Source organism: Acomys russatus, chromosome 12 (genome assembly GCF_903995435.1).
Source record: "Acomys russatus chromosome 12, mAcoRus1.1, whole genome shotgun sequence".
In the NCBI taxonomy this organism is placed as follows: Eukaryota; Metazoa; Chordata; class Mammalia; order Rodentia; family Muridae; genus Acomys; species Acomys russatus.
The window spans coordinates 32,759,611-32,781,173 of record NC_067148.1 but is presented as its reverse complement, the minus strand read 5'-3'; the positions used below and the strand labels follow the sequence as shown (position 1 = coordinate 32,781,173).

The window sequence follows — 21,563 nt, the reverse complement described above, 5'->3', positions numbered from 1 at the left end:
AACAAGTACCACGTATTCCTTCTGCTTGTGGAGATACTGTGGGTTTCTGCTTTCGCTTTTCCACTGTTTGAAACTCAACCCTGTACTACTCTGGGAAGCTAGCACGCAATATCTGATCTAATTTGATTTAAAAGAAACAGAGCTTGTGAAATGCCACGTACCAAACTGCAGTGGCGAAGAATCTTGCCTACTGTACCCAACATGAAGTAACACTGAAGGGTCATAAAATACAATCCCAGTCATTCCAGCAAGACTGCATTCAGCCAATCTCAGCCAGTGCCATGAGTCTAGGAGTCTGTGGGCTGCTCTCTCAGAATGGGCTACTTATCCCAGCACTAAACACAAACATGGCTTATTTTCAATAAACCCCTTCACTCTGTTGTAAGCAGGAGTGATTCTCTCCTTCTGCAGAAAGAACCATCTTTCCTACGTCCTTTCTGTTGTCTCACGCAGTGGGAATAGAACTTACTAGTGTTTTTATTCAGGTCTGTTTCCAGTTGTTCCTTCTTTCCCTGAATATAGACGATATCTCCAATTTATTTAGACATGTTAAACTATATCTGTCTCTTTAATGCCTCAGCACTATGAATGCCTAAATAACAAACTGTAAAGATAAAGTGTGAACCAAACTAAAACTAAGAATGTCACTTTAAAAAGTGGCAGAGTTGAGCTCAGCAAACATATGATATCAAATTTGTCCATACAACAGACCTTCCAACAAATAGGGAGGATGTAGAGTAGTAACTACTCAAATCCTTTCTTTACATCATTTCCACGACCTGCCTGAAAACATCACCTTTCTGTTCGATTACTGAAGTTCTCTATGCGTGACTACCTTATGCAGATCCACTCACGAATTTCAAATTGTTTATTGTGCAAAATCTGTTTTTTTTATTTTGCCTAAAGATATCATAAATGGATTACACAAATAAAAATGTGGGGTATAGATCTCTTTATATAATCGCACAAGTAGCCCAATATTGTAGTGTTTTTAGATTCATGGCATTACAAAGGTCATCATCTATAATTAAATATGTATATGTAAGTCAACTCTCTTTTATAATGACAGTAAGATTATATTTTAAAATCTAAATTTAAAATTCATATTTTACTTTTTTACAATTATGCATTTTGATAAATTAATATTTTCATGTCCGATATATACATTAAGCTTCAGCTTACCAGAGAATCAAATGTTATCTGATAGGAAATATTGTATATGTGTCAATGCAGTAACATTAATTTGAAACAAACTTTACAGCTAATAAAATGATAAAAATAGGTGGCACATGCCTTTAACCTCGGTACTTGAGAGGCAGAGGCAGGTGGATCTCTGTGAGTTTGAAGCCAGCCTGGTCTACAAAGTGAGTCCAGGACAGCCAAAGCTACACAGAGAAACCCTGCCTGGAAACACACACACACACACACACACACACACACACACACACACACACACACACACAGTTTTAAGAAATCTTTGTTTAGATATGCACGTGACTTAAAGCAAAAGGACAATGTTAGTTGTACGGACTTTCAAATACTTGAAGCTAAAATGAAGCTCTGTTGTTAACAAGTGATGGATATTCTCTTTCACAGAGGAATAAGCTACCTGGATTAATGCACCTCACTGACTACATTTATTTGCTGTAACCTTACAGATTTTGACATTAGTCTTATCTTGTAAAGACATAAGAAGACCAACTACAAGCCAGGAAGAGAGTTAGCAGAAGATATCAAGTTCTACTGACTATTGATCATATGTGTTTTTTTTTAGTCTCAGGTACTTATATGATACGCTCCTATGACAGTTGTAGCTGAGAAACACCCTATGTGATGTCACAGAAATTAACAATAAGTTTGGATGAATCTTTCCATCTGTCTGTGGTTTAGATTCATCATTCATACCATAGAAATATTAAGTGCTTGAAATTCTGGAATTACTGTGAGAAGTGAATCCCTGTGTGTTGCCACTATGGCTTGGATTTAAATGCACCACTGAGGCTTATGTGTTGAAGTTGTGACTCCGATGCAGCAGTGTACACTGTCTGGGATTTGGGGAGGTGGTTGGATAATGAGTTTTCTTATCTCCACAGTGTATTTATATAGTTATAGAAAAGATGGTAGAAACCTCAGGAGTTGGGGCTTGGTGAGAAGTCATAATTGGGGTACCCCATGACGGTTATTTTGTCATGTGTCCTTCTCTTTCTCTTTACTCCTTGGCCACCTGGACTAAAGAGCTTTGCTGTGTGTTCTGCTTAGCCTTGCTTTCCCAGAGGTGCAAAACAATGAGAATAAAACATGAAGAACTGAAGCCATAAGGCAAATTAAATCATCCCTTCTTTTACGAGCTTGTAACCTCAACTATTTTATTATCTTATCACAGCCACATGAAGCTGGCTGATATAGTTATTTAACAAACAGCTCGGCTTGTGGGATAGGACGTGAACAGAAGTAAGTGACTACTCTACCAGAGAACTCAGGTTTTATTCCCAAGTCTACATGGTGGCTGACAACCATCTGCAACTTCAATCCCAGGAGATATGACAACTGCTTCTGGCCTTCTTTGGTGCTGTATGAATGTTGGGCACAGACATCCATGAAGGAAAAAAAAAGTCCTATATACATATACAAATAAATAAATACTATATTTAAATATTTTAAATGAAAAAAATTTTGCCCATACATAGCAGAACTGCTTTGCGTTAGCGTTATTGTTTTCTGAACTCTCAAGCATAAATTTTCATCAGGAAACAGGTTCTATTGCTTATTTCTTATTGCTTATTTCACCGCTTTGGCAGAAAACCCGAGAGAAGCAGAGGTAGGAGAGATTCAGTTTTGCTCAAGGGGTAAGGAAGTACAATCATGATAGAGAAGATGTGTTGGCCAAGGCTCCACCTGTGGGTAGAAGTGCTCAGAGTAACCTGTTACAAGTCTCGAATTGAATCAGAAAGTGCAGGTCAGACTTCGGCAGACTCTCACCAGCTGAGCTCCACCTGCGAAGGCCTTACAACTTTCCAAAGCATACTGCCAGCTGGAAAGCTAGTGTCCAAACTGATGAACCCATGGGAACAGGCACATGTAAACCATGACATGCTGATTGTACAAAATCTTTTTTTCTTCTATTTCTAAAGTAATAACTATGCATCTCCAATGTTTAGACAAGAAAACTGCTTGGTGCCATTTCAGTCTACAATTAAGAGTGACAGTTTCATGTCTGAGGTCTTTTATAAATGTGATTTTCTCCACTCAAAATTTAAAAGAGGAAAATAGGCTTGCATGAAATGATGTCTGCCAACAGCTGCCTCTGCTGCAAAGCATATGGGAAATGGCCGCCGAGCAGCCAGAGCTAGAGGTGACTGCTTTCGAGACTCATCTGCTGTGTTTTTAAATGAAAAGGGTGAGCAACTCCAGAAACAGGACAAAGTATCAGGCTTGGATTTGACAAGATGCCAAGATACATTTTTGTAGCTGTCTAAATATTTGGCCATGCAACACAAAACAAAAGGCTTAATTAATTTACAAGGAACAAATACTGTCTTTAATCTTCTTCAGTGAGAACAGGTTCTGATGTTGCTGACGAGGCTCCTAATTTTCAATACAAACATAGAAAATAGTTATTATTGATTCCCGTGGGACCAACCAAAACTACAAATATAACAACTGGTGGATTTGTAAAACAGAAATGAGAACTGTTTTCATACTATGTATTCTATGCACCATTATTTAATGTCCCTAATAATGGTATTAACTTGATTTTATTATATGCTCTCTATGTGTAATATACTTTATGTGATTAATATCCACTTCGTATATCACAGCATAGTATTTATGTTTTCTATAAATAAAGAAAATTAAGTTGAAAATCTTTCAAAAAATGACATAGGTTAAAAGTTAAGGAGAAAAATATTTTTTTAAAAAAATTCAACAGTCATAATCCCTTCTAAAAATCTATTTCTTTCTGAACTCAAAAATCTCAATTTCTCCCAAATGTGGTGATATTGACTCTCTAATTTGAAGCCATACTCTTGGGATGATTTAGATATATTTCTTTTTCTTTTTAAAATATGCATTTGTATTATTACACAAAAATACAATATACCACCTACAGCAAGAACAACCATGAAACAATCAGGAATTATAAAGGTTACATCCATAGTGTTTTGGCTCTTTGTATTTGACAGCCTTGAAGAGAAAATCTTTCCTATTTCAATGTTATCCTGATGAACAAACATTAGCTAAGCCAGAGTATACACCATAGTTATAGATCGTGTCATACTGCTAAAGGAAAAAAATGCTAAAAACATATAAGAAGGTGAAAGGCTTCATACATCAAGTGGGAAAATCACTCCCTAAAAGCTTTCTGGAAGTCTTTGAATATGTATTTTACTGATGTTAGAAAGCAAACCTCTTTGAAAGGAGATATTCGAAACCAAATGAGTTTTTTTTTTTTTCCGTATAAATTCATAATGGAAATGAAACCCTACAATCATGTTATAAAATTAGATCCTGATTACTATCAGACTAACCTAAAACGACTAAGGGAAGGCAATGACTTAAAGAGTTGCATTTGCCTCCATGGCAAGGTCATATTGTTGGCATAACCCGAGCTTCTTCAATTAAACAGAGCTTCAGGTTGGTCTTGTTTAATTTGGAAGACAGTATCTAAAAGCAGTGTGTACATTGTAGGTCATCACACACACCTCTCTTCCTTTCCCACACATTTGCATCTTCTTCTTTCAGCTTCAGCTTTACTCTTCCTTCCAAGTACTTATTTCCAAAAAGACCTCTTCTGTTTTTACTATGCGAGGAACATTTTTTTTTCATGTTAGTGGAGATTAATAAAGAAATCAACAAACAAAAACATTAGTGAGCACTCATTCTCACAGTGGCTATGTCAACTCAAAGGTTTTTCAGTGAAAGGTTGGCAGTAGGAAAACATTGTTGAGTTGAGAAAGAGTTATGGTGGTTTGATTTTGTATCTTTGTGTCTTTAAACATAAATCCTTTATTTCAAGGGTTATTGTACAAACACCTACCTGTGTATAAAGATATACTACACTCTGTTTGGGAAATCATTTGAAGTGTGTGTGTGTGTGTGTGTGTGTGTGTGTGTGTGTGTGTGTTTGCTCAGCTCTTCAGTTAAAAAAAAAAAAAACCTGTAGTGTTAATTTCCTTACTTTTCCCCTTATACTGATGTATTTAATTGCATTCTATTCTAAGATAACATGAAAATTATTTACAAGGCATAAAATACATTTATTCTAAACTATAATCTAAAATGACACTTTGGTCTTGTTTTATTTCATTACATTGCAAATGAATGACCTTGTACTGTGAATATATTAGAACTTATGCTTTAGGAAGAAGTAGACCTATGAAAAATGACCAAGACCATTAATAGGTCAGAATCACTATTGAAGTCACGGATTTGAGTGAAATCAATGTAGTAAAGGGGTGTGGAGGCACTGACAGAAGTCACACAAAGTCTGAAGACTGGAAGATGATGATAACCATGATGGGACATGGATAACGTTGTGTTGGATAAAGGATTGAAGTAGTGAGCAGCCCAGCAAACACTGATGCAGACATAAATGATTGTCCAAGATCTGAGAGAGAGCATCATTTCCACAGCATGCAGCATCCAGACTATTCTTTTGAAGTGTTCTTTCTTTTTCCCGTGGTAGCTACAACTTAATAAGCTAATAGACTAAAGGGAAGTTCTCACTCTGTGAGTACTATCATTAAAGACTATCACAGACAGCAGGGCATATGCACAAACTTTACTTCCTTAATTCTATTTCCTGGATAAAAACAAACAAACAAACAAAACTCAACAACAACAACAACAAAGACAAAACAAAGCAAAACTATTCTCATACGATGTCTTCATGTAGCAATAAAGTCGCTAGTCTCATTCATAAGTGCTGTCCAGTTTTGAGCTAATTGTCTCTCCAAACCCTCAGCTCAGCGTGTCACGTGAGCATTAGGTTTCTACGTAGACATTTAATGGGCACACTCACCTCCAGCATATATCACACAGCATGCCCTATCAAGTATGTGAAAATCTAAATGTTGAAACTATTAGAACAGCACTCATCATCATTTCATTAATTGTGATAAATGTACTACACTGATAGAAAATAAATAACTTATGGGAAAGAACAAAGTATCGAGGACTCTATATTTTGTTCACAACTTGCGGATAAACATAAAATACGTTTGATATTTATTTTAAAACTTAGAACATTAGCATCATATATTTTCAAAAGAAAGAACAGTCTAGGGTATCAGCAGAAATGTAGCATATGAATAATACATCACAATGTGTTGCATTGAGTAGCATATTAAAGATAACCTAAAAGACACCCGAATGTATCCATATTAAGGAATAAAAGCAAATGTTTGGTGTTAAAAATGTTACAAAATGTGAAACTATTTTAAGATAATATATACATCCATAAATTATTATATAATTGTGAGGGAACATTTCACCTTCTTCCAGTCCTCTCATGATCATACATAATCGTGATTGGTAAAACAAAAATTAGCAAAGAACCAACCACACCTTAGACGTTTATGAGTCAAGCCCCAAGCATGGTGGTAAATTTTCTTTGCTGAGAAAAGTGTCAGAGGACACCATCCCAGGAAGGTAGCAAAAGTAAAGTTAGCTGGCAGGACAGACAGAGGGTATGTATGTAAAATATTTTGGTGATGATAATATACCATTCATGAGTGTCTATCATTTGTACCAAGAGAAACTTAAATTATCATAATCTAGGGTTCAGGTTTATTGATATTGCAGTATTATTAGAACCTATTTATAATGTATTCATTACTTAAAAATCTGAAGGTAATCATCACACTGCATATAGCATTTTATATCCTTATTTCATTGATATTAAGGTTTATTAATATTAGTCATTTAGAAATTGAGTACACTTTTTTTCTTTAATGATCCTCATTATGGAGAGCAAGATAAAGTCTAGAAGAGTAGTTAACAAATTTTATTAAATTTACATCTGAGCTACATAATTACCTTTAAACTATATTAATTATGCTTTGAAATTTCTATAATTATAAGAAATGTGGGTTGCTTTATATATCAGCAGGACGTCATAAAGTTCTCAAACTATTTTTAAGAGTCAATTTCCTGAGTTTTCCCATTGAAAGTGAAGGGAATTTTACCTCTTTTCTTAATGCCATAAACTTGTGACTCCATACTCCTTTAGGCGTTACTGGTTGTTCAAGTGTCCAGCACGGCTTCAGTGATGAAACCGTACAGGGCTAAGCCATGAATGCTTTGAAAACACAGCTCATGATAACATTTTTTCTAATGTACTATATTGAGGCCAGCAGCACATTTCTTTAAGATTTACTTTGCTGGCTTTATCTTTTTTACACAAGAAATATTAACATCATGAGCTTTAACACAAGTGCTTGGCAAGACCAAGTAGACTATGATCACAATGGAGACGTTTTTAATATTTCTTTTTCATAAAAACTAACTCCATAAAATAAAATGGAGATCATTGCAGAATGAATAATTATTTTAAGAATCAGTGTAGAATATAAACTATCCAGCTTAGAGTTTGTGTCAGGAGCACTTCACATCACCAATATCTAAACCTTTGAGTTGATATTCTGTAATTAGTATGTTACAAATATAGCTTGGATATTGTTCTGCTATACATTTGTCCATATTTCCTGAACATTCAAAGCATACGTTTAAAAGAACAGATGAAGTCCAATAAATTATGCATCAAAATAAGAAGCCAAGTAAATAATCTACTCTCTATTTGTAGCCATTACTTTTTAATTTCATCAAGATGTTTATTGGAAGAGCGCATAAAACCGGATGAGTTATCTGTCTCATAATTAGGCACTCAATGACTCAATCACTATTACCTTCCTGTTTTTCAGGCTCAAATCTCATTCCCTTACTGTCTCAACTAGCATTGTTACTTCTTTTCAAAGAGGGATTCTGCTCAAGCCCTAGATCTTGATCTGGAAGCCCATGGTTCCTGTTCCAAAGATGAGCACATGGGGTAGAATTGTGCCCAGGTAAGAGAGCAGCCGGAAGTCTCATCTGTCACTGTGGTGAGCACACGCCCTGTTTGGACATCACAGAAGGCCCAGTACTGATCATCAGAGGAGCTCAGGAAATAATTTCCAGTACCATGGAGTCGGAGTCCTGTCACCACGCTCTCATGGGCCCGACCAAGCTGTACACAAAAGGCATTTGGGACCGTCGAAATCCTGATAGTGGTATTGGGGGACACAGAAAAAAGTAGTTCCTGAGAAGTTTGGAATACCACACTGGTGACCTTCTTGGTATGGCCTTTCAGCGTGACCAGGATCTGCTCAGTACTCTTATCAAAGACAATGACATTTTTATCTGCCCCACCAGTGAGAATCTTGTTGGTGCCTGAAGGTCAGAGTGAGGATCCCAGGAATGCTAACACTGTGTAGCCCCACAGGAGATGCCACCTGCCTGTATTTAGTGAGCTCTTCATCTTTCACAAGCTCCTTGGGCACAATCTTTGCTCTCGTCTTATGCTCCGTGCTCTGTAATTACCCCAGTGGCATATCTTGAAGCTTCTAGATAATTTCAGAGGTCATTCCTACCAGCTAACCCCAATCCCTGGGCTCTCCTGTACCCACAACACTGGGCTGCAAGCTTAGCACAGCCTGCGGTACAGTAAGACCAGCCTGTGGTTTCAGAGTAGCTGGAGCTTCTGGAGCAGCGGTGGCTTCCTTGGTGAGAGGGGCAACGAACGACTCAGCAGTGAGCATCCTGCTAGTGCAGAGCATGGGACAGCTTCTGCAGGATTGTCTGTAGCTACCGGCAGAGAGTGGAGCTGTGCAGCTTGACTGCATCCTGGGAGACAGTAGGCCAGCGTGAGGAGAGGGCGGTGGGGCACATGGTGAGAGGAAGGGGGAAGAGGAGGAGGAGGGAGAAGCAGAGAACTTGGCCAGCCACACTCATCCTGCGAGGCTTTCTGAAATGCTGGGATGCTGATGGCAGAGGAAGGCTTGGGCATAATTGGGTAAGCAACTTTGAAGTCGATGAGCTGCTCCTCTAAGAGAGGATGGTTGTTGATAGGATCTGTGCCATTCTCTGCAATGTACCTCTCAATGAGTTGCCGCTCATACACATGGTTAGAGACAGGGGACACACATGGGTGATATGGTGATCTAGCAGATCAGGGACACTGAGCCATTGCAGCGCTGCCAGTTGCCCCACAATGGGCTCTCCACTTCCGGTCCCCTGCCATTTCTGGGGCTCTTCAAAGAGAGTAGACAGTTGCTGGGCCTTACAATTACTTCATGTGGGGAGGTGCCCAGTGCTTTGAGACTCCCATTTAAAACTGATTTCTGAATTAAGACATAGCAGAACGTATAATACAAATGTAGGGTTTATATTGCAGACATATAAAACTTTTATATCAAGACAGAGACTCAGGAAAGTTCATATCGTCTATTCACACAGACCACAGGAAGAAACATGACTTGAAGCATTTATATCCTATTTAGGAAAAAAGTGACTGACAAATAAAAAATAAAGAAAAAAATATTTAAAAAAAAAAAAACCCAATTGCAAAGGACGCTGTGAAACAAGGACAGACATCACACTGCATGCCACACTGGGTGCACAGAAGAGACCGGCAGTGTGGTAGAAAATGTAATTAATTTCATTTCAGTTGATATTTCCTTGTCCAAAACTTGTTTAAAAGCTTTTCAATAAGAAGATCCTGATACCACTACGCACAGCTTATGCTTTGTCCTACATAGGAATGGCTAGATTCCATTTGTAATTATGTTTAACTTCTTCCACAGTCAATTGCATCTCCGTCCGTATAGCTGATACTTCACTGTATGTATAAAGTTAAGAACTATAGAAAAATACTGTGTATGGCTGAGGATGAATTATCTGAGCTGAATGCTAAATGGCATTCTTCCCATTTTCCCAGTGAGGATGTGATTCCATGATAAGGTAAAAGATGGGCAAAAGAGAGAAGTGAAGAAGAATAAATTGAAGAATAAGAGACTATCAGGAAACAAAGTTGATATGGTTTTTCTGGGCCCTTAAGTTCATCCAAATTGTACCAACTAGTTATAGAATGCTGCACCAATTTCACCTAACCTTTTGCAGACTCCTATCTCCACAGGGAAGGAAATGGATCCACATCAAGCCGCCCAGATTTCATTCCATGCTAACATATATTTTCATTACAAATGCAAATGCAGCAATACAGTTTGGTCCTTGAAGCTATTTTATCATATAGCCTATAAATAGCCAATCAAATGTGTATATATATATAGATAGATAGATAGATAGATGTATATATATGTCTGTGTGTGTATGTATGTATATATCATACACTCACATATACAAATGTATATATATATGTATATATATGTCTGTGTGTGTGTATGTATGTATATATTATATACTCACATATATAAATGTATATATATGTATATATATGTCTGTGTGTGTGTATGTATGTATATATATATGTCTGTGTGTGTATGTATGTATATATTATATACTCACATATACAAATGTATATATGTATATATATGTCTGTGTGTATGTATGTATGTATATATATATGTATATATATATATATGTCTGTGTGTGTATGTATGTATATATTATACACTCACGTATACAAATGTATATATATATGTATGTATATATATGTCTGTGTGTGTGTATGTATATATTATACACTCACATATACATATATAAGATCACAATAAAAAAACAACATGAACAGCAATTCAAATTCCTACATGTATTTAAAAGGGTCATAAACTTGAAGTCAAGAAAGATAAATTCTATTCTTTAGTACTTGATATATATTTTAATGCTCACTTCTCTAGGACCTGACTTTTAGAATATTAGAAAGACCCGGGTGGTAGTGACACATATCTTTAATCTCTGCAATCAGAAAGAAGAGCAGATAGAGCTCTGTAAACTCATGTCAGCCTGGTCTACAGAGTGAGTCACAGGACATCCAGGCTTACACAGAGAGACTGTCTCAAAAAACCAAAAAAAAAAAAAAAAACAAAAACAAAAAACAAAAAAACAAATAATGAGTGTTAGAAGAACAAGAGACTTAAAAAAAGCTCAAAAGCCAATCTGGGAAGGAAAGAGTCTACGTTACAAGTTTTTGTTCTTTTTTTCTTGGCTAATGTTGTTTTTAGTCACATCCCATAATAAGTTGGTTAGCTTCCTAGTGAAGAGTGTATTGTTTCAGTGTGTATCCTGATTAGAATGTCTTATGAAGTATATGTGCATTATGTCCAGTCCCTATATGTCTTGTACATAATTTAATGTACATTTTAAACAAACGAAGTCACAAGAAAAAAAAATTCCCTATAAATAAATGTAATGCACTGATTATTGCTGCCCCATGCCAGTCTAGAAAACAAAAAGTAAATATTTAGGACAAATAAATTCTAAAGAAATAAATTTCGAGACACATATTCTATTAGAACTGTGCTTCCCTGAAGCCCTCTGAGTATCCAGCACAAATAATGAAAAGTTATGAATGCAGAGACTCAAGGTATGAAGGGTGAGTGATATTTCAGTCTCTTTGTATATTGTCTACCCCTTGTAAGGTTTAGGGAACATCAGAAAAGAGGGACTAGAAAGAATGGAAGAACCAGAACATGCGGAAAGGGGTTTCAAATGGTATTTCCAGGACATGACACAGCCATTTCCAACAGAATCTCTTAGCCGCTGCTGTTGCCTTCACTGGACCTGTCTTAGACTGAGCTTATCAGTGGGAAATCATGGATCTTAGACAGGCTGATGGGATCCTTCTCCTTCCTGCTGAGCTATTGGCTACTAATGAACTCTTTGAGAGCCACAGTCTTTCTCTGCAGGTATATACTCAATGGTGACACTCCAGTGATGCTTCCAAATTCACTGTCACATAAAAAACTAGAAGGAAAATGAACAATAGGGAGAAAGGCAGAATTATGGGGTTGGAAGGAGACAAGAGGTGGTCTAGGGCGAAACTAACAGGATGCCTTTTTATACAAAATTATCAAGGATGAGTTTTAGTCAATAAGAAGTGAAGTGTTAACAAGACTCATCTCCATCCACGTGGAGAATTATTCTTTACTAATAAAATTTATTTAGTTTTATATTGAAAATATTTATGCACCTATTATGGACATCTATTAAAACGTTTTTTCATTTATTTATTTATTCAATTTACATACCAATTGTAACCCCACTCCATCCCCTCTACCGGTTCCACTTTCCCACCCACTTCTCCCATAACGCCCCACTTCCGCGTACCAACCAATCCTGGCACATCAAGTCATATCAGGACTAAGTGCCTCCTCTTTCACCCGAGGCCAGAAAAGGCAGTCCAGCAAGGGCGTGAGGGATCCAGAGGGAGATAACAGAGTCCTAGTCTGACACAGCCCCCACTCCATTGTGGGAAGATCAGGGATGGGTGGTGAGAGGGCTGGGAGAGAGAAGGGATATTGGGGATGGGACATCTCTGGGATAAGCAGAATACCTGAGATCGGGGAGGCTCGTGGAAAAATATGGTCGCCACCCTTGCTGAGATGCCTAGAAGCAGGGAACACTTGGACTGAAGTTGCCACACTCTGTAAGCCAGGCAAGACTTCCAGTGGAGGGAGAGGCACCCCACCCCACCCACAAAACCCTCAACCAAAATTTGTTCTGCCTACAAGATATGCAGAGATAAAAGATGGAAGAGAGAATGAGGGTACGGCTACCCATGACTGGCCCAACTTGAGGCCGACCCCGTGGGACAGAATCAACTCCTGACACTATTAGTGATATTCTGCTTTTGCTGCAGACAGGAGCCTAGCATAGCTGTCATCTGAGAGGCTTTATCCAGAAGATAATGGAAATAGACGCAGAGACCCACACCCAAACATTAGGCAGAACTCAGTGAGTCTTGTGAAAGAGTTAGGGGAAGGACTGAGGAAACAGTTCAAGGACACCACAAGAAGACCTTCATGCCAACTAATCTGGGCCCTTGGTGGCTCATAGAGGCCCTAACCAAAGAGCATGCATGGACTCGTCCTAGGCTCCTACATACATGAAGTTAATGGGCCGCTTGGTCCTCTCGTGGGTCCCCTAACTATGGACACTTTTTAATGACTCACCTGGCATGAGGAAATATCCTTAAGTACATAATTAATTATAGGCTTTCCTGTTCACTTTTACATTTTGTTCTCATCTGTTCAGAACACCCAGGTGAGCTATGTTTTCTTTTCTTGGGGAAGTTAAAGACAATGCATGAGAAGTTTACTTATGATATTAATATGTCCTTTGTATCAGCTGTTTCATCAAAGTTTTATAATGAAGCTGAATCAATTAAAACACATAAATCTCTAATAAAGTTTAACACTCAACCAGAATTTCATCATACGTTCTCTAGGGAATGAACAAAGATACCCAAGGCCACATTTACTTAATTGCTCCAGGATAAAGCTTTGTGTTTAATCACAGATTGCTTCTGTAAAAAAAAAAAATCTCAACTTTTTTAATTAATTGATTTCACTCCTTGCTCTTTCCCAGATTTGAAATATTTTACATACTTTATCAAAGCTGAAAACAGCATTCATTTTACTTTTTTTCATAAGATGCTGGATGTCATAGAAAGCATGTCCTTATCATGAGGACTGAATTGAATTAAGATCCACAGCAGTTATTGCAAATGAATGAACCATTCCTAGCTCCATTGCCAAAAGTAATCAAAAGGAAATTAACTTTAGATCAATTAAATCTACTTCAATGATATGTGTGGTTCACGGCAGACATTTGCTCTTTCTTATAATTATAAAGTTATATGTTAATCTCTGGGTAGATAACATATATCATAATAAAAAATCATATATGCAAAAATAATAAAGCCATTTGTAGTCAGCAAATCAATGGCAACATCTAAAATACTAGTTAAAGCAAAAAGCTAAACCTTCATGTAAGTGTCTAAAATTTAGTTATTTATCCAGGACATATATGTTCCAGGAAAAGACAATAATAGAGACTAAAGAGACTATTTTTTAGCTAGATTTTATGTAATAATACATTCCTTTAACCGAGCACTCAGCAAGTTCATGCAGGACAATCTCTAGTCCAGGGTTATTTTAGGACACAAAGTGAGACATTATGTCAAAGTATGTTAAGCATGCAAGGATATCCATTTCTATATGTAATACACATTAGAATAGCATTTTAATGAAAAAAATAAATCTCTACTTATGAGGCATATATAGTCTTTTTGGCCTGAAAAGAAAACAGGATCTAGAATAGACCATAGTGTGCATTCACATCATACTCCTGAATATATGTGAATTATGCCCTTGTGTGTGTGTATATATATTATAGTTTTGGATATATAGAAATTAGGTCCCTGTTTGGATACACATCAAAATCCTTAGGAAAGTAGGTCCTTGTGTATATACACCTTGTAGTTATAGGTATATGGAACTTGAGTTTTTATATTTTAAAAAAGCCAATTGATCAAACTAATTTATTGGATACTTATCCCAACTTTACAAAGTATCTTCTCTTTTTCTTTTTTTTTTCTATGACTTTGTTAAGATATTGCCTCAAAATTTGATTTTGAAAAGAAGACTTAGTTTTCAATTACAAAGACAGAACAGTGAGGATACACATAGTTTAGACTACTCCCAATATGTCTATCCATTGTCAACTTCTACTACACAACCACTTCTAAAGGGTACTAAGGGGGAAATGGGAGGGAGGAAAAGGAGGATACAAGGGATGGGATAACAATTGAGATGTAATACGAATAAATTAATAAAATGTATTTTAAAAAGAGATTTTTAAAAAGTCTCAGAGTCCGGCTTGTTAAATGCCTTTCTTTTGGTTGTCAATATCTGTTGGAGATGCCAAACTGACAAGAATATATCAGTAAGGCACTGAGTTGTGTGTTGATACTTAGCACATTTTCCTGTTTGTCCCAAGTGCTATATCCATGAGCCACTGCCCCGTTGACTGTAGGATATATTAACACCCAGAATTGATGAGTAATACGGTGTTACTCAGTTCCAGAGCAGATGTACCTGCCCCCTTTTGTCATTGCCATCTAAGTATTTAGTGAGAGACAAGTTTCAGCTCGCTGCCCTTCTTTGAGAAGTATATTTTCCTCTTAAATTTAACTTCCAGCATCAGAGAAACAATCAAGTACTCAAGACATTACTAAGAAAATGTATCGAATTGAAAGACAATATGTGATTATAGACCTTAAGAGTACAGGTGAGCATTTCAGAATGTCATAGGTTTTCATGATGGCAATAAAACAAATTTTCATGTTAGAAATTTTATGTTTTTGAATCACACATGAGAGAGCGAGAGCGAGAGAGAGAGAGAGAGAGAGAGAGAGAGAGAGAGAGAGAGAGAGAGAGAGAGAGAGATATTTGCACAAACCACTTCTTTCTGCAATATAAGAGCACTGTTGTTAATGGAATTATTAAATATAGAGACAGTGTAGGGGTTAGGAAGTTGGGGTGTGTGAAATCTGCATGACCTTAACTAAATAATTAGAAATGGTAATATTTACAAAGATTAAAATGAACATATTTTGTATAGTAAACTATGTCACATTTATTCATTTTGTTTGTTTTTAACCTCATTATTCCCTTACTTATAAGGTTAACCACTCTTCAATTACATTACAAACTTTAATTCTTTATCCTTTCCCCTTTCACAAACCGATATCATGATATTTTTCTCTAAAAATAAAAATAGAAGAAAATAAAATTAACACTAAAAACATGGAGTCTGATTGATTGTTAACTGCCTCTCTCTCACCTGGCTGTGGTCCCACTGAGCTGTAATAATTGCCTGCATACAAGATATGAACACTGGTGCAACAGTGGCACAGAAGGTAGGAGATTAACAAAGCGTCTTTTAAAGTTGGATGTAAGGCTCGCTCCATAAAATAGAAACCATGCCTGATATATTAATGAAGCCAAGACCATGAGACTAGATAAGCCATGGGCATAGTGGAATCCCTACTATTAATAATCTGATAAATGAACATAACAGCAAAAGGGTTCCTAATGATACACTGTTATGCCCACAGATCATAGAAGTTTCATCTTTGCAATACATGGTAATTAACAAGACATACAACTGAACAACATAAGGAGAGTGGGGCCCTTTGGAGAATGCAAACCTGAATGTTACCTGTTTACCACACCCTTCCTCTCAAGCTCAACGATGAATATGAAAGAGGGAACTAGAAAGACTGCAAGAGCCAGAGGTGGTGCATAATTGTTAAGGAAACCACAGTGTCTGGACCCAACAGGGTAAATGCATATATGAACTGACAGAGACTGTAACTTCAGGTACAAGGCTAGCAAAAGCTCATGACGTAGAAAAAGTACCCCATGGAGGAGAGGAATTCAATATGAAACCACAGCACTACTAAAGAAGCTAGTCACAGATGATTGGCTACTTGAACAGAGAAAATAAAATTAACCTCAACTGAGTGATGGGTATTATCAACCACAGGCCAGGGCAAAGTGTAATCCTTTCATGACAAATTACTCTTTACATAATTGTGAAAAGAATTTGTGGATGGATTCACTTAGCTATAATTTATATATCACCACAATATTCTAATAAGTACGTGTATGTATGTAGTATGTATGTAATTTAAGAAAACACCTTTTTAACTCATCTTTCTCTCAGGCAATTTTTCTTTCTTTCTTTCTTTCTTTCTTTCTTTCTTTTTGGTTTATTTTTGGTTAGATAGCAAAGAAGGTAGAAGTAGAAGGTAATGATTTGTTAAACCTCCAGCTCTACACCCAATTCACACCGTGCTATTTTATTATTGTAAGTGACCTGTATTATTACTTGTTTACCTTTAAAATATGAGTTTCCCCTTACAAAAATATAAGGTTACAGGAAGAGTCATGTTTACATGCCCCACTCTGATGCCTACCACCTAGATCTGTAACTGACTCAACCTATATTTATGGGATTACAAGATGAATCAGACAGTAAGTCACCCTCAATCACAACACAACCAGCACCCTTTCTTTCCTAACTATTCATATGCAATTAATTGTGGCTTATAAGTGTATTTAATACATCTACAAATATATTCTTAATTCCTGGCCAAATGTAAGATAAACTTTGTCTTATTAATAAATGAACAATGACAGAGGAAACTTATCAAAGAATTCATTGTCCAGAGAACAGTACTACTAGTTGAAATATGTTCCTTAACGTTAAACTTTTAAGCTCTGAAGAAGAACTGCTTCTCCCTAAATCACGACACTTAATCAAAATCATTTACTTTATCACCTTTCTGGGCCTACAAAACAATAGCTTCTTTTCTTTTTCTTTTTTGTCCTAAGTAATGGATGTATAACGGGATTACTTCCTAGATGAGTATAACAGTGAGAGCATCACAACGCTGTCTACTTAATCACCTCATTTATTGAATGACAAATATTTAAAGCTTGAGAACAGATAACTCTGCATTGTTCCTAGTGGTGTGCTACTGTTTTCCTGCTGGATTTGTATGACAGAGATGGAGTAGGTGACAGCATTCCTTCCATGACAAAGATGGAATAGTAAATTTTGAATTTCCTTGGCAATTCAAAATGAAGCTTCTTACTTAAATGCTTGTATTTGTCAATAGTAATAAAATTAAGTTTTGTTTTTTTTTAAATATCAATGATAAATACAGGAATGTAGATAAATCAAATCATGCTAAATCACAAACTATTATTGTTATGAAATGGCAGACTATCACTGAATTAAAAAATAAAAAGACCTGGCTGATTTTGTATTCATTTTCTTTTCAATTATATTTACTAGTTAATGTTGTTCGACTTAACACCAACAGCCAACATTAGGCATAGAAATGATTATTAATTTCACTTCTAGTTCTCTTAAATAGAGCTGAATAGAGTCTCCAACAGTAGAACTATAAATATACTTTAATTGTTGAAAAATCTTTATTTGTGATTCCAGTGCATTACTAAATAGCCAGACATGGTGGCACAGACTTTGAATCCCAGCACTTGGGGACGCAGAGGCAGGCAGATCTCTGTGAGTTCGAGGCCAACCTGGTTTACAAAGCCAATAAAGGACAGCCAGGACTGCTACACAGAGAATTCTTGCCTGGAAAACAAAACCAAACAGACAAACAAAAATACTACTGAACAACCAGACCTATTGATTTAAAAAGTGCATGCTTTCAGCACATGTGACATATAATCTTAGCCTAATTGGAATATTATATCTTTATAATCATATTATAACCTTTATACTCAAGATGCTAATTGTTTGTTAAGTAACCTAACATGTGAATAGTGTGCTAGGGCAATGCTCAGCCACACAGGAAGAGCATTGGAGTTTGGATCCCCAGTTTCCAGGTCCATGCAGAGTGAGTGTGATGCCAACCTGTAATTTTAGCCTCAAGGGAACACAGAAGCTCCCTGCAGTCAACTGGATGGGGCAAGCTTTTTCCTTGACTGAGAATTTACCTCAGGGCTGATGAGAAGAGTCTACTATCAAGGGTTAAGGCTCACAACCCAAAGGAAAAGAATGTGGCTTGAATGAGACTATTTCAAAAAACAATAAAAAATAAGGGAAAGAAACTATAGGAAAAGAATTCTGACTCCATATATCAGCCTCAGGCCTCCACATACCATACACAAATGCACTGCCCCCTACATACATATGTGAACATACATGCATACCACATACCTACACATACAGGTGAAACATGATGAACACAACAGCAGTAAAGGCAGGTGGTAAATTTTGTGGAAAAGTAGATGATATGTTTATTGTAGTTAAGCTGACTGAGAACAGTAAGAATAAAGGCTGTGAAGAAGAACCAATCTACGGGAGAATCAACATAGTAAAAATGGCCATTTTACCAAAAGCAATTTACAGATTCAATGTAATCTCTATCAAAATACCTACACAATTTTTTAAAGACATTGAAAGGTCAATTCTCAACTTTATATGGAAAAACAAAAAACCCAGAATAGCTAAAACAATCTTATACAATAAAAGATCCTCAGGAGGAATCTCCAATCTCCACACCTGATCTCAAGCTGTACTATAGAGCAATAGTAATTAAAACAGCATGGTACTGGCACAGCAATAGGCTGGTTGATCAATGGAATCGAATTGAAGACCCAGATATGAATCCACACACATATAGTCACCTGATTTTTGACAAAGAAGCCAAATCTATTCAATGGGAAAAGGATAGCATCTTCAACAAATGGTGCTGGTCTAACTGGATTTCTACATATAGAAAAATGCAATTGGACCCATACTTGTCACCATGCACAAAACTCAAGTCCAAATGGATTAAAGACCTCAATATAAAACCAGAGACACTAAATCAGTTAGAAGAAAAAGTGGGGAAGAGCCTGGAACACATAGGCACAGGAGACAACTTCCTGAACAGAACACCAACGGCCCAGGCCTTAAGGTCAACAATTAATAAATGGGACCTCATGAGCCTGAGAAGCTTCTGTAAGGCAGGAGACACTGTCAAAAGAACAAAGGGACAGCCTACAGACTGGGAAATAATCTTCACCAACCCTACATGTGACAAAGGTCTAATATTCAAAATATATAAAGAACTCCAGAAATTAAACTTCGCAAAACCAAATAACCCAATTGAGAAATGGGGCTCAGAATTAAACAGAGAATTCTCAACAGAGGAATATCAAATGGCTGAGACATACTTAAAGAAATGCTCAACATCTCTAGTCATCAGAGAAATGCAAATCAAAACAACTCAGAGATTCCATCTTACACCCATCAGAATGGCTAAAATCAAACATTCACGTGACAACACATGCTGGCGAGGATGTGGGGAGAGATGAACATTCCTTCATTGCTGGTGGGAATGCAAACTAGTACAGCCACTTTGGAAATCTATCTGGTGCTATCTCAGAAAAATGGGAATAGGGCTTCCTTAAGACCCAGCTATTCCACTCTTTGGAATATACCCAGAAGATGCTCCAGCACACAACAAGAAAATTTGCTCAACCATGTTCATAGCAGCTTTATTCATAATAGCCAGAACATGGAAACAGCCTAAGTGTCCCTCAGTAGAAGAAAGGATAAAGAAACTGTGGTACATTTACACTATGGAATACTACTCAGCTATTAAAAACAAGGAATTCCCGAAATTCGTGGACAAATGGATTGAACTAGAAATGATCATAATGAGTGCGCTAACCCAGAAGCAGAGAGACTCAAATGGTATATACTCACATAACTGGACACTAACCCAAGAGGCAGATCCCATGAAAGTCTTCACCTACCAGTAAAGTGGGATAGAGGTGAGAACATCCTATTGAGACTCTAGGTGAGAAAAATATAGGGGATAGGGCAATAGGTGGATCCAGAGGCTCCTAGAAACGTACAAGAGGAACATTATGATGGGTGGATCTGAGCCCAGGGGTTCTGCTTGATCAAAGGCACCAACCAAAGACAAAACGTGCAGTCATCATCGAACCCCTACCCAGATCTAGCCAAGGGACAGAACATTCTCCACAGTTAAGTGGAGACTGGGGATTGACTTTCACACGATCTCTGATGCCCCATATTTGGCCATGTCCCTTTGTTGCGGAGGCCCAATGGCACTCAGAGGAAGGATAGCGGACTACCAAGAAGAGACTTGATACCCTAGCACCATATTCAGGGGAAGGGGGTCCCCCTCAGTCAGAGTCATAGGGAAGGGGGATTGGGGTGAAAGTGGGAGGGAGGGAGGAATGGGAGGATGCATGGGATGGGAAAGAAAATTAGATGTAATATGAATTATTTTATTTTTCAATAAAAATGTGTTAAAAAAAGAAAAACCAATCTAATGGTAAAGTAGACTATATATACACATATATGTGTATATGTAAATGTATAAAACTTTAATTTGCATATAATATACTCCTCACTCTTATAGAACATTGTTATTGAAGAAACTTGAATAATGGTTGCTTTTCAGAATTAATCAATTCATTCCTTCATTAATAAATTCTAACAAAATAAGACCATCTTCATTAATGGGTTCATTTTATCTACATGTTTACATGTATATGCTGACATTTTTATTTATCAGGGATATATAATATTCTATGATATCAAAGTATATAGGACACATATTCCTAAAACAGCTACATGTAGTAAGTTATGCATACAGCCAACTACTTACACTATGTGATGAGAAGGATACATCGCAAAATTGAATTCCTGAATGTAAACTGAATACCTCATATATTGGAACTCTTTTACCTGTAAAATAGCTTTGGTGGGAAAACTTTTCTGGATTTTATTTTATGAATTTTAAATCAAATTTATTACTTCATTAATAGATCAGAAGATTCAAAATCTATTCAATATTTAGTAAGAGTTGTTCCTACCCAACAAAAAAATATAATTGTTGATTATATATTAATCTAAAGGGAAAATAAAATAAAAAAGCAATCCAAATCTAGTAAGAATTTCCTCTTTATAGTGGATCACTTGAAAGACTCACTAGGCAATGTCCACCT

The 21,563-nt window shown here is 36.7% G+C and overlaps 1 protein-coding gene and 1 pseudogene across 1 annotated transcript in view; both read right to left on the bottom strand.

Annotated features, from left to right (window-relative positions):
• Positions 1-21,563, bottom strand: part of Erbb4 (erb-b2 receptor tyrosine kinase 4) — a 1,024,038-nt gene that overhangs the window by 511,892 nt on the left and 490,583 nt on the right. The window lies entirely within an intron of this gene.
• Positions 7,992-9,846, bottom strand: LOC127196650 (pre-mRNA-processing factor 19-like; annotated as a pseudogene).